The sequence below is a fragment of the Sciurus carolinensis genome, chromosome 7 (assembly GCF_902686445.1).
Source record: "Sciurus carolinensis chromosome 7, mSciCar1.2, whole genome shotgun sequence".
NCBI classification, from domain to species: domain Eukaryota; kingdom Metazoa; phylum Chordata; class Mammalia; order Rodentia; family Sciuridae; genus Sciurus; species Sciurus carolinensis.
In genome coordinates this window covers 154,116,365-154,130,787 of record NC_062219.1, presented here as the reverse complement: position 1 = coordinate 154,130,787, position 14,423 = coordinate 154,116,365, and the positions used below count along the sequence as shown (strand labels likewise).

The following is a 14,423-nucleotide window of genomic DNA, read 5'->3' as shown; positions in this document are numbered from 1 at the left end:
ACCAGGCTGAACATGAGGATGTCAAGGTGGACAGAAAGAAACTCAAAGACTATAAGAACCAGTCCGGGAGGACCAACACAGGATCTTCACAGCTGCAGCTGTGCACTGTCACAGCAGCACCATGCAGTGCACTGAGTGTGTCACTTCGATGACCTAAGCAGTGTGACTCTTTCTGTTTCACGGTTCACTACCAAACTGTGGATCATCACATCACAGGCAAAGTCCAGGTAGGAAAGGTGCCCACCCAGAAGCCAGACAGCTGGTGCATCTCAGCAGGATATCCTAGGTTCTGCTGGTCCTTTAACCAAGGCTAAAACCCACGAGCACTTGCCCAGCATTAGCGTCTACCCTCAGAAAGACATTATCTGTCCTTCAACAGGATCACACAAAGGTCAAAGCTGGAGGGAAACTGTCATCAGCTGCACAAATAACCTCAGATGCCAAGTCCAAGTCACAGAGGTGATAAAGTTGCCATTCGCGGAGGCGTGGCAGGAATAGCCAGGGAGGGTCAGCCGCCACACTGCTGGCTGTCATACACTGGCAGATGGACTGCAGAGAGGTTCAAACTGGGATTTGTATAAATTATGAGCTAACATAACTGAAGAAGTTAGTTCGAGTACTCTGATTTAACGGGTTATCATCCAAGCCTTCCTCAAAAACTCCGCGATTGAAAAACAATTCTTGTTCAAAGAATAAATGGGTTCATAATGACCTTTAAAAGCAAACAACTTTGTGGTTTTAGCAATTAGGACAGCTTTAATAATAGCATTCTTTTGCTATTATTTACTGCTGAGAGAAGAACATGAGCAATTGTATTTAAATCCAGAAGAGTTTTCCTGTAATACAAAATGAAACTGGCTGAGCTGGTTCTTGTGAGGCTATGTTGGAGGCAGACAACCCAAGGGCCAGCTACCTACAAAGCAAGAGGTCTCCAGGCTGAGTAGGAGCAGGGACCACGCGATGCAGCTGCTGAGGGGTCCGTCTGAAGGCAGGGTTCCCCCGTGGCCCTGCGGCTGGCCCTGAGGAGAGGCCCCGCTGCTCCATTCAGAGGACAACCTCTGAAAATAACTAATTCCCAGGAGCTGAAAGTCCTGAAGGATCCGCTGCGCTTAGCTGGGAGAGTGCAGGGTTCTAACCACCTTGCGCACACCAGGCAGGAAGAGGCTCAGGGAGGAGCCCGGGATATAATTTCCAGCCAATTTCATTTAGGCAGTGACAAAGAAAACAGAAAAGAAGTTTAAAAGTGCATGAACTAAAGGTATCTTCCATTTTTTTCCCCCCTGTGTCTCTTGGTAAGATTTTATAGAAAGTATTCATGGGCAAAAATAATCTTGCTCAAATTTCCCTCTCACTAAAGCATTTATAATGGCTATCAAATACATGTAAATACATGAAAATTATAACATTTTGGATATGCAAGAATAACTTTTAAGTATTTGAGAGAACACACACATATATATGCATAAACATGCATATATAGAAACTCCCTTGCAAACTAACACCCATCTGTAAATGGGTCAGTTAGCTAATTTTAGAGACGTATTAAGAAACACAAGGATTAAGGACATATTAAGAAAAACCAGGATTTTGGGTGGCCCACAACAGTCAAAAGGGGGAACTAGTTTCCTCCCTGGGATTTTGTTTTCTGATGCCACAAACCAGAGTATAAAAATTTAGAATATCAGAAAAATGCAGCCTAGCTCATTCCGTTGCTTTCCTATATTTTGTAAGCTCCTCAGAAATGTACGTAACGTCTCATTATGTTTCCCATAATACTCTTTCATTGTATTTGTTTTATCTGTTAGTTCTGAAGTTTTGCCATGGGACAGGGCTAATGGCTTTTAGCAAAAATAGGAGAACTTGTAATCAGGCTAGTTTCTGTAATTGGTATTAAGAATGCAATCAGTTTCAATCTCTTTTCCTCATAGGATCCTACCATAATAGAGAGGAAAAAATGAACCTTATTTCTCTCACACAGTTCTTTCCTTCCTTGGGGATTTTTTCTTCCGAGAGAACACAGACTTGCTCATTCTTCCTGGCCCACTGATAATCCTGTGACGTGTGAACCCAGAGTGGAAGGAAATGTGAGAGTGGACATCGGGTGTCCAGCAGCTAGGTATTCAGGAGCAAGTATTCACTGCTTCTCCAGAAGCCCAGGTTATCTGCACCCCTCTCTCTTCCCCACAACTTCGGGGTCAACTGACTGCATCCTGGAAAACCTGCCTTTACCACCTTCCTTAGAACTGTTAGCTCTCTACTCTTTGGTCCAGAATGAAAGGGCTAATGATCTCAGGCTGTTTCTTAGTCCTGGCTGACCTTCCTTGGACACTTGTCAATGCCTACTTCCCAAGTCAGGAGATCATAAACTGCCCGTAAGATGAAGGTGGTCAGCTGATGAGACTGGGCACGTTGGGAATGGTATGGCTGCAGACCTAGGCCAGCAGCCGAGGCAGAAGAGGTGCATTCAGAAATCCACTCATGGGTAGCCCTGCCAACAGCTACTATAAACCTAGACAGAGGTAACTTTTAAAATGCACGTTTTGAGTAAGAAGCAATTTTCAATATTCATATCCTGAAGAAATATGAGGAAAAATGTGTTAAACCTTTATTTGAAAATGGAATTTTAGAAGGAAAGCCTAAACACAGGCGTCTTTATCTTGACATCAGCAAATACCCACCCCCCCACATAGCTGTTTTCCAAGAATCCAAAAGCAGCATCAATTCCACATTACTCTAAAGTCTTGCCCATTTGATACAATTTCTATAACAGATCTAAAAGTGTTTCGACGTAGCTCAGCAGAGATATGTCCAGTTTAACCACAAGTTAAGTGCCATGTTGGAACCTCATAAACAACACAACATTTTTTCCCTATCAAACCCACTTTTAATAAGGATTGCTAGACATACTTATTTTTTTAAAGGACAGTTAAATTGCTTATATCATCATGAAAAAAAGGTGAGGTTTGTTTTTGCCAAGTGTGCACAAAGAATAATAAATAATACTCTCATTCCAAGCTCAGAAATTCATAATTACTTTTTCCTCCCATAGACCAAAAAATCAAAATGGTATCAATTGAGAAGCAGACTAGGAAAATTTTCCAGTAGAAGATACAAATCATGTTGCCAATTTTCTGTAATTCTGGGCCCAAAACAAGTGATATGACAAGAATCAGAAAAAACGTAGTAAGGTTAGTAATGGTGTCTGCTCCTCATTATGTGAGTGGGTGTCACTGTCCCCTTGAAGGCTGGCACCTCTCTACCAGCAGCCCAAGTGCTCCCAGGCACACAGCTGGGATGGTTTAAATTCATGGCCCGTTTCACCAGCTGGACCATCTTGTAAAACCCAGTCTCGTCTCTGAAGTGTTGCCTGTGTCACTCAGGATCTGCAGATGGATGAGGCACTCAGCCTCCTGGGAGGCCAGCCAGGCAGCGCTGAAGCAAAGGGAGCACAGGAATGTCAACTAGTACAGCCAGAAGCTGCAGAGCCGCCAGAAATACTTACGCTTGTGCAGCAGAGAGTCTCCATGCAGCAAAAAGAAAGGAAAAACACATGAATGGGAGAGAGATAAAGCAACAGCATCGCCAGAGAAGGGAGGGAGACACCATTCACAAACAGAAACGCCAAATACACAAGAAGCCTTCTTAGCAAAGGAACAGGCCTGAAGGGGGCCCACACAGTCACGGCTGGAGGCAGCCAGCCCAGCTGTTCACAAGCAGAAGCGCAGTGACAGCTTGAAAAGCTGCAGACGATTTTACACACAGACACTGGCTCCTGCTGAGTGTGTTCCAAATGCCATTTACCAAGCCCACAGCATAACCCCACTTGGGGGTTGGTGACATTGTCAGCTCTGGGGGTACAGAGTGGACAGGATGATGGGTGGGTGATAGGAAGCCCTGCGAATCCTGTCTCTGGGGCCACAGAGCCATCCCAGCAACAGTGGGGACAGCACCTCTGTGGGCACAGGAAGCCCCTCCAGGGGACCTTACAGACCACATGCCTGCAAAGCACTCCAGGGTGCATCCAGGTTGGACTCTCTTGCCCACTTGGTTACCAAAGCTTTTCAGGAAAGGCTGTGATACCAGGATCCTGCACAGTTAACTGCTCGAAGTGTCATTAAATCTTCAGGATACCCGGTTCCCTAGTGGGAAATTAGGTCACCTTACATTTTATGTTCAATTCCAATTAAATACTTTTTAAAAATTCCACTGTCCATCTTTCACAGTTGATAGTGCCTTTTATTATTTTGAAAATTGATAAAAGAAAAAATAACATTTCCAGCTGTAGAAAAACATCAATTCCATGCTGTGAGGGCAGCAAGGGTGTCAGGGGAGTCCTTTCCACCCGGGACCCGGGAAGACAGGCCACCTACTCCAGCCAGCTGCTAATGACTTCTTTATAAAGCTCTTTATTCTTGTTTCAATGCTCACGACATAAAATGGAATGAGAACACAGCACTCCCCACTTTGTGCACACAAATGGCCTGGGTCTCCTCGGAGGAAAGGGAGCCCAGGAGTGGCAGCGCCCATCACCACCTGCACCTCAGCCCTCGCTGCTCAGCAAGGCCTCCACCAGCCGTGTCCGCAAGGCTCAGTCCTCAATTCTAATTTCGTACAGTTATTGGGCAATTTTCTTTAAATATGATTCATTTTACAACCCATTAAATGAGCATAACATGCTTGCTGAATGGAAGTGGAAAAGTAAAAATATATTTTCAAATCTTTGTGAATTGCCTGAAATAAAGACTCCTGTCCATGTTAACACAGGTCCCCTCAGGAGCTTCCAGAAAGGTGTGATCATGGGTGCACTGGTGAGCAACACAGTTGACGGTAAGGCCCCAGAGATAATTCTACACTTACCTCTATTTCTGAAAAGTTAACTCAACAACACAGGTACTCTGTCCCAATTATACACCTTGTGATCACTATGAGTGAAGGTGAGGAACGTCCCGATTGACTTAAATCCTGAGGTGACAGGCAAGCAGAGTATTCCTCTGAACAGGAGTCCTGGCAACGGACACCCCTGCTCCCGCACAGCGAGGTTCACCCTCCACGCCTGCACGTTTTTTGGAGCTCCTTGAAGTGCTGGTGACTCCAAGAGACCTCTTCCATCCGGCCCAGGAAGTGGGGCACAACGCACATTTGAGGCCTGGGAAGCCAAGAATGGGCTCAAAGCCTGGATCTGCCACCTACTGGGTGGTGGGACTGGGCCAGTGCTTTTGCAAAATGAGGCCTGAGTTTTCCAGCTTGTCAAAAAACCACTGAGAATTAAATAGAATAATGCCTACAGAGCGCTAGCCTGGTGCCTGGCACACAGTGCCCATCAGTGAACTCCCAGAACTCCAGCGACTGAGGGTTGTTATGGTTCCGATTTGCAATGCCCCCCAAAGGCTTATGTGTGGGAGGTTTGGTTCCCAGCTGGTAGAAACTTCAGGAGGCGGGGCCCAGTGGGAGGACGGAGGTCACGGAGGCTGTCACTCCCCACTCCTGGTCATCACGAGCTGAGCTTTTCTCCACTATGCCCTCCTGCCGTGACATTCTGCCTCAGCTCAAGCGGACCATGGACAGAGACCTCTGAAGCCATGAGCCAAAATAAATCTTACCTCCTCTAAGTTGATTTTCTCAGGTATTTTGTCACCGTGGTGAAAAGATGATTAATGTGGTCATGGTTATAAGCTGGCTTAAAATATGGTCATTTTTACCCTTATTCTCAAAGTGAAAGAGTAGAGTAGGAGGACATTAGTAAGAAGGGACTTCTCATAGCCAGAAACAGCATAAGGAATGGAACAGCATTTAAATGATGGAACAGCAGTTAAAAGGAAAAAAAAAAAAAAAAAAAATCCTTCACCCGGAGCAATGTGAGTGAATCTCAGAAGATAAAGTTGAGGGAAGAAAGGTGTACATGTACAAGGTCACTCGCAGCCCACGTGACCCTGACGCACATCAACCAACACTTCACTGTAATGAGCACATGTTCAGAAGTGCCAGTCACCAGTGAGGGTCCTCGGGAAGGCAACAGCAGTGGCCACGTGGGTCCCCACAACATCTGGTGCTCCTTGTCACTCAGGAGTCCACAGATGCCGCTGGGCTCCTGCTGTGCACTGAGCCCTCCTGCCGGGAGGGACTGCAGTGGGGCACCCCCGGTGGCCCTGTGCTCCCAGACTCCAGGACACACTGACAGATCAAGGAGGCCGATGTGCCGACTGCTGGCTCTTCAGGGAGGCAGGAGCACAGGAGCGTGCACTGGGGGTCCTTTCAAAATAACTTCTTAGGGACACCCAAAGACCACTCGGGAACACTTACAGGACCTCTCTGGCTCCCTGGTGTTTGAGGACTATGTGGACTTTTTCCATAGATGCTGTAATAGGAGCTCATCTGAATGACCATCCACACCACCATGGCCACCTCCTGACAGTAACCGTGACCAACAGCTGATCTGATGGTCACCCCTTGGGATAAAGGTGATCTGCTATGACACACGGGAAGAAATAGGCTCTGTGAGGAAGTGCGTTCTAAGTGTCACTGCTGCCACCAAGTATCAAGAAAGGCTTCCTTCCCTCCACTCAGGAGGCCGGCAGCGTCTTCCAGAGCCAGAGGTCCCAAGTTAGAAGGAAGACTCAGTGCCACCTCTCTGTTATCACAAGCTCTCACTCGAGGCGCTTTGCTCTGAACCTTAACTGGGGTCACCCTGTTTGTCAAACATAGGCAAGTCTTTTGTCTGACACTCAGCACTTCCTTTCAGAAAGCCAGTAGAGACTTGGCGTGCAGGAAGTGCACTGACTGGCTGAGGACAGGAAGAAGCCAGCTGGTTTCTCTCTAGTCCTCTCACATGCGTGTAACACGTGTCTGGCTGAACCATTTACAGGTGGTTGACATGCTGACATTTCACCCTTGCTCGCCTCTACATACATACCCTGAGAACTGTTCACTCCCATGTAACCTTGCGTGGTGATCACACCTACCCCAATTAATAGCAATTACACAATATCCAACGCACACACCGCGGTCCACACGAAGTCTTCTCCACTGTCCTTCACAATGGTACCCTGCCTCGTTTAGACCCAGGGTCTGATGGAGAATCCACCCATCATACACGGTAACAAATCACTTGTCTCATACAATCCAGCACGCCTCCTTCCTGCACCCCACCCTGCTTTTCTCTTCCATAGTATTGACCTTCTCAAAGAAGCCAGGCCCTTTCAGATTCTCTGCGTCCTGCAGCTGTCTGTCCGCCCAAGATTCAGGTGAGATGCTTCCAGCACACCTGCCACACTGGGTGCTGCGGCGGGGCTGTACCGAGTCAGGACAGGGGGCCACACCAGGCGGTCCCCACACTCGTGTTGACGCTAACTCGATCCCTTGATTGGGGTGGGGACTCAATGAAGCTTCATCCACAGTCCCACTTTCCTTGCAATTAACAACTCAGCAAGGGGATTCTTTTAGTTCACACAGAAAAATCTACGGTTAAACAGCTACTGACAATTCTTTCCTCAATTTATACAACAGGAGCTTCAAAATTGAAACTTGCTGTTTCTTTCCTTGTTCCTATAGTCATTAGCTGCCTTTCCTCTGTAAAACCCTCTGCACCTCTGCTCTCATTACATTTTCTGGGTATCCAATAAATGCATGGATTTTTAAAAAATTAATCCAATGTATTATAAACTATTGCTGTCATTATTCTTCCTGGTGTTCAGAATGTCCCAGAGGAGCCCTTTCAAACTAGATTTTTTGTCCTTAAAATGATTGCTTTGGATTAACTGATTCTTGCTTTTTGATATAAGATATCCTAAGATCACCTCGTGCTTTTTCGTACAGGTTAAAAATGGAAACAGGTAATCTCTGCTTGATGAACTAGATTATAGAAATTAAGCATGTCCTACTAGATCTGCCACTGAGTCAATGCTCAAAGGGAATCCAAACCCAGTAACTCTTAGTTGATTTATACCCTTCAATATCTAGTCAAAGAAGTGGGCTCAACTAGTAGATTAGAGAATAATTTCAGTGCATTTCCATTTCAAAAGTCTGAGGTGGTATGAATCCTGCTTTGGAAGAGATGCTGACTCTCCTATGATGACAGCTGCACAGCGGTTCCCCTGAAAGCCCAGAAGAGGAGGGGCATGGACACCCTCAACTGCGAGAAAGTGGCGATAAACTGGTGGATAGAGCAGCAGGGCCAGAGAGTGAGCGATGTGCCACCTCCCGTGCATGCAGCATGAAACCCAGCACTCACACCACACTCGTTCACTTTACACCCTGACTCGTTTCCCATAGAAGCTAAGCTGGCATCGCGATGTTAAAAACACCCAGAGAACAGCACTGGTCAGAGGCTATTGGAAAGGCCACAGCAGGGTTCTGTTCTGAAATGAAAATGGCTCATTTCCTTATTTTCCAGATTTGCCATATTTTTTGATATGAGAAAATTAAATCTTTACCTTCCCATTTACCATGTTCTTGAAAGGAAACAGGAAACGATCAGCCACTTATCCATTTTAACTCATCTTGCAACTGATGCAAAAGTGAAATTTCATACTTGAATATTCACTTTCAAAGGCGAACATAATATAATACATTTTTCAAAGAGCAGTCGGAAGAATGAAATTATGTGACACTGATTTCAATCAAACATTTCTCTCCAAGAACCAGCATTTATGCTGGGAGTGTAGAAGCATACTGTTTACTAACAGTGGGTCAGGTCTGTGTCCTGGAGTACTTTGAAAAAGTTGGAAATTCTTTAAGAATGTTTTTTCACTGTTAAACACAATATTACTTCAATGATCATAAAAACTTGAATTTCAGCATTTTCTTTGTGGTGAAAGAATAAACAATGGGGAAACCCCCACTGAGTTTCATACCTGAGGAATATATTTTGAATCCAGAACGTGTGGAAACTCCATTTACCATGGAAGGTGAGAATGAGCATGTTAGCAGTACCTTCAAAGCCTCTTCTCCATAATGGACATCGTGGTTAAATGACATGAAGATGGATTTTAAAATCAGCCTAAAATGCTTAACATAACAAATGAATCTCTGCATAGAATATCACCTCTACAAAGATAACTGAAGTTACGTTAATAGCGCCACTGACAAAGAGCAGGTTAACGCCTGCAACAATTTTCTTTACTGCAGTGAAGGGCTAAGTCAAGCTCAGGCTATAAAACAGAGGATGGTTTTAGGGCTGGGAGGGGGGACTCTGGATGGGGCTGCAGTCATCGACAAAGTCATCAGCCTGTCACAAATGTGGCTCAGGTCCTAGGCTTTTCTGAGACTGGGTCCTACAGTCCTCTTACCCAACTCTTCAGCCTCAGACAGAGCTCTGGGGAAGATGGTTAAACAGCAGACCCTAAAACCTGTCTGGCCTGGAAACCAAGATCCTTGTCATCTTCAGCTTAACTCCTTGTAATTAACCCCTCTTCTGAAGGATTCTCAAGTGCAATTATCTAAAGAGGTGGATTCTCAAAATACCCCTCTCTAAATTATAGACACGTTACGATAGCTTATTTTCCCATAACCTACATCATAATTTTTATTAACAGTCTATTTTGGCTGAGAAAAATCTGTCAATGCAGCATTGTTTGCCACTTTTGGACTTTCATGGGCTTTGATCTCATTTTAAAATTAGTTAATGAGTTATAGTCAAGCTACAGAGGAAAACTTGGCAAATTTTCTATCAAACATGCTCATAAGCCACTATGGCCTTAATTTATAATGACAAAAGAAAGGTCTTCGGCATGTATGGGTGCGGTTCTTATTTGTTGTCTCGACTTAGTGTTAACTAAACAAACCCCTTTTGAATACATTCTCTAAAGCTTAAGGTCTCAACATCAAATAATGGCACATGGGAGGCCCATGCATCCAGTCCCCTGGGGTGCAGGCCACCCAGCACAGAACTAGAAGCATTGCTAGATTTTGCTATGTTCATAATAGAGTGTGCTCTGAAATCTTTTCAAAGAAAAGTCATTTTGGCCCTGCTAAACTGCGTGTGGCCCTTGGGGATTTCAACTGAGAACCTAGTCAAAGGCTGAAGGGGATTCAAAGTGGCTTTCAAGGGAAAACGCTGGTTTGTCTTGCAGGCACACAACCTACAGCTCAGCTCTGTTTAGTATTCTGCACACATATCAAAGGCCAAGCTAACAGTCACTGACTGTAGATTTTGCTTTTGTTAAGGGACAGTCTGTGACAGAGGTCTTCCTCAGCCCCGAGACATGGAAAGTCCTAAATGTACAATCCACAGTGAGGTGCATTTCCCTCTGAGGTGCATTTGGGAAAACTGACGTTTAGATAGGCCACCAACTCTCCGAGTTTCTGCAGGTGAGCTGCAGAATGAAGGCCCACTCATCCTGAGCCAATTATCCTTTTGGAAGTGTGACTAGAACAATTGGAGATTGAGAGAATCACTTGGGTTGATCCAGCCTCACCTACTGGGTAGATCCAAAGCCTAAGGCAGAGCAACATGCTAATTTCTATTCCAGGTTCACCGGCATTTGAAGTAAGTCACTTCTTTGTATCATTCACAGATTTAATCCCAAGTAATTCCACTCCTCCTCACTAAGCCTCCACTCTTGGGGTAGATGGTAAAACTGAAGACCCTCAAAGTCAGGGCTCAGGGTACATAGTGCACACCAGCTGACCAGGGGCCTCACCGGGAGGACCAGTTGTGTCTTCTGAGTGGGTAGCTCCTGGGGCCTCTCTGCTGCTTGTTTCTAAGTCAGTAGCCCCTGGGCTGCAGTCCTGCACCCTGGGCCTCTCTGCTACTTGTTTCTGAGTGGGTAGCCCCTGGGAGGCAGTCCTGCACCCTGGGCCTCTCTGCTGCTTGTTTCTGAGTGGGTAGCCCCTGGGAGGCAGTCCTGCACCCTGGGGGTCTCTGCTACTTGTTTCTGAGTGGGTAGCCCCTGGGATGCAGTCCTGCACCCTGGGCCTCTCTGCTGCTTGTTTCTGAGTGGGTAGCCCCTGGGAGGCAGTCCTGCACCCTGGGGGTCTCTGCTACTTGTTTCTGAGTGGGTAGCCCCTGGGATGCAGTCCTGCACCCTGGGCCTCTCTGCTGCTCGTGTTTGATTGGGTAGCCCTTGGGCTGCAGTCCTGCACCCTGGGCCTCTCTGCTGCTTGTTTCTGAGTGGATAGCCCCTGGGCTGTAGTCCTGCACCCTGGGCCTCTCTGCTGCTCGTGTTTGATTGGGTAGCCCCTGGGCTGCAGTCCTGCACCCTGGGCCTCTCTGCTGCTTGTTTCTGAGTGGATAGCCCCTGCGCTGTAGTCCTGCACCCTGGACCTCTCTGCTGCTTTTTCTGAGTGGGTAGCCTCTGGGCTGTAGTCCTGTACCCTGGACCTCTCTGCTGCTTGTTTCTGAGTGGGTAGCCCCTGGATGCAGTCCTGCACCCTGGGTCTCTCTGTTGCTTGCTTCTGAGTGGGTAGCCCTTGGGCTGCAGTCCTGCACCCTGGGTCTCTCTGCTGCTTGGTTCCCTCAGTTCAGTTACCTGCAAGTCCAGCCATTACTTGCCATATAGCTGCAGAGGCATAGATTTGCCAGTTCAGGTTAGAATCTCCCCAAATCCACTGAGAAAAAGGGTAAAACTTTCAAGTGAAGGAAGAGCCATGGTCAGAGGACGTCACCCAGCAGGCTCTCAGGGCAACTCCTCAGTGAGACGGCTCTCCCACCCCAGACTTCCACTGACCCAGGCCAGCCTGAAGACCAGGAGTTCTGCAGAAAGGAAACGTATCCAGGACACACATCATTAGGAAGTATGATGGACCCTTAGGCAGCAGTGTAATAGGAGGCAAGTGGGTCACCATCTCTGTGCTCTGGGATTCCCATGGGAAAAGGGGCTAAAATATTGCCAGGCTGGCTGCCATGATGAGTGCTGGTCACAGCAAGGGGCACTCCAGTCCTCACATGAACAACTTGCAGACAGTTCTTGCCAACTGAGCCTCATAAGTTTAAGTTTAAACTTCCCATGCACAGAGTTATTTTCTAGAGTTTCCAGAGAAACTCACTGTGACTGGTAGTTACTAATGATCTCAGCTGTAAAGCAATCATTAAGTCACAAGTCCTGCAATCTGAAGGTGCAGAGATCGACAGGAAAGGAGAGCCACATACGTGACCATCAAGCAAAGCCCCGTAAAGCAAAACTTACTAGGCACCAATCTAGAATCTGTAGATATGAACTCAACAGGACAAAGTCTCTGCCCTCCATGAAGGTAGAGTCTAGCATGGGGAGACGGACAAAATGTACCAGAGGAATGAATAAGATCATTTCAAGTCCTGGTAAGTGCTGAGAAGATAAAAATAGGACAATATGGTAGCATGACAGAGACCTGAGGAAAGTTTCTGAGAAAGAAACCTGTGAATTGAGACCAAAAATGTGGGGAAAAGACAGGGATGCTCTGGAGAGCAGTGTTCCAAGCAGAAGGAACAAGGGCTGAGGTGGGAGCCATGTCTCCTGCCAGGGAAAGGAAAAAAGTCATCCTGGCGAGGGGAAGGAAGAGAGCTTGGATTCTAGAACAAGAGAAGAGAGGTGGGTCAGATTACAGACCCTAGGGACCAGAAGGAAGAGGTTAAATTTGATCTGTGTACCATGAAGTCGTCAGAGGGTTTGACTTCTTTAACACTCATCTGGCTTCCACTTTAGAAAGTTCCTCTGGTTCTGAGAAGGATGGTGTGACTGTGGAGGCAGCAGTGAGGGCAGGAGCAAGCATTACAAGACCATTTCAGGGGTCTGGGGAAGAATCTTGGCGGCTTGGGTGATGTGCGACAGGGGCTGAGTGGCAGGGCTGGGAACGAGTGGGCAGAGCAGAGCTGCTGCATGTAGCTGGGTGGGTGGGGAAGCCCTGGGGAAGGAGGGGTGGGGACTCCATCCGTGATGCTTGATGGACATCTAAGTGGAAGTGTCAGCTACAAGTTGAATACTGAAGCTTACAGCGGAGATAAATGTCATGACGTAAAGAAGAAAGAGGCGACGGAGCTGAGGCCACTGTGTTCACCGGGGTGAAGCGGCCCAGGCGCTGCGCAAGCTGTGGCCCTCATGGGCACGGCTGACCACCAGTTCGGACCTGGACGCTCAGCCTGGGCCCCGCGGGCACTCTGTGTCCAGAGGGCAGAATGGAAACGCTGGTGTCTTCAGGCGCCACCCTCCTGCCCGCGTCCTCACCAGCGGTGGCTCCCGGGTGCCTGGAACACACCATGGACACAGACCCACCGGCCAGGGACCACTCAGGGTCCCCTCCCACCTCCCCACCCTCTCCCCTCCCTTCGACTGCTGTCACACCCTGACCCAACATGACAGCCACAGGTTTTCAAATTGTGACGTTCTTGCCTCATCCCCTCGAGTACGCTGCTCACCCTCCGGTCTACTCACTCATCTTCCTCCCAGCTCTTCAGATGCCTCTCTTAGGGCGCTGCGGCCAGCGCCAGCCGCCAGGCAGGAGGCCCAGAACCTTCTCCCAGGAGGCCCCTGGCCACGCCCCTTCACAGGACGCACCGCCCTAAGAAGGCCCTGACCACGCCCCCATAGGAGGCCCCGCCCCCAGGGAGGCTCCCCCACAATGCCCGCCCCCGGAAGCCTAACGGTGTCCCTCCACAGGAAACCCCACCCTAAGACTCTGACCACGCCCCTCCACAGGTCCCGCCCCACAATGCCCATCCCAGGAAACCCCGCCCCTTCCTGACCCACCCTAGGAAGCCTAACCACACCCCTCCACAGGAAGCCCCGCCCTAAGAAGTCCCTTGTCACGCCCCTCCTCCAGGAGGCCCCACCCCTGCCGTGTCCTTTCCCCAGGAAGCCCCTGACCACACCACTAAGGATCCCCACCTATCATACCCCTCCTCTAGGCAAGGCACGCTTCCCTACAGCAACCTACCTTCCTCTTTTCCACCATATCTAGTTTTTCATTTTATTAATGAATAACCTCTTCAATCCAAAAATGAATTGAGGTCCATATAGAGCAAGGTTTTTTAAAAATAAGTACATAAACATAAAGGAGGAGGGGAGTGAGGCCAGAATGACTGCTGAATATCACAAGGGATGCTGCTTCAGGCCCAACCTGAAGAGAAAAATCTTTTACCCAGTAGGGATTCGGTCTTTGATTTCAATTGTGAAGCAGTGATAATTTGGAGTCTCCTGTCACTGAAGCAAATGTCACTGAGGTAGACTCAAAGCATGAGGTTTCTAAGTACTGCAAAGTGAGGTTGAATTTGGTGCAGTCACTGAATCAAGCTGCTTGTAAAGGACTTAGTTTGAAACCCACTAAAAACATTTTCTCTTTAGAGACACACTCCGAGGTCATACACATGCACACACACAAAGGAATTAATAGAATGGTTTCTATTTTATAACACTGCAGGTTATTAGTATAATTTAGTTTAGCTCATAAGACCAAAATCATCTTTTATAATTATCATTGCATGTCAAAATTAAGCTGACGAGATGGCTGTTTTC

The 14,423-nt window shown here is 47.5% G+C and overlaps 1 protein-coding gene across 1 annotated transcript in view; it reads right to left on the bottom strand.

Moving 5' to 3' along the window:
* Window positions 1–14,423, bottom strand: part of Carmil1 (capping protein regulator and myosin 1 linker 1) — a 251,990-nt gene that overhangs the window by 26,907 nt on the left and 210,660 nt on the right. The window lies entirely within an intron of this gene.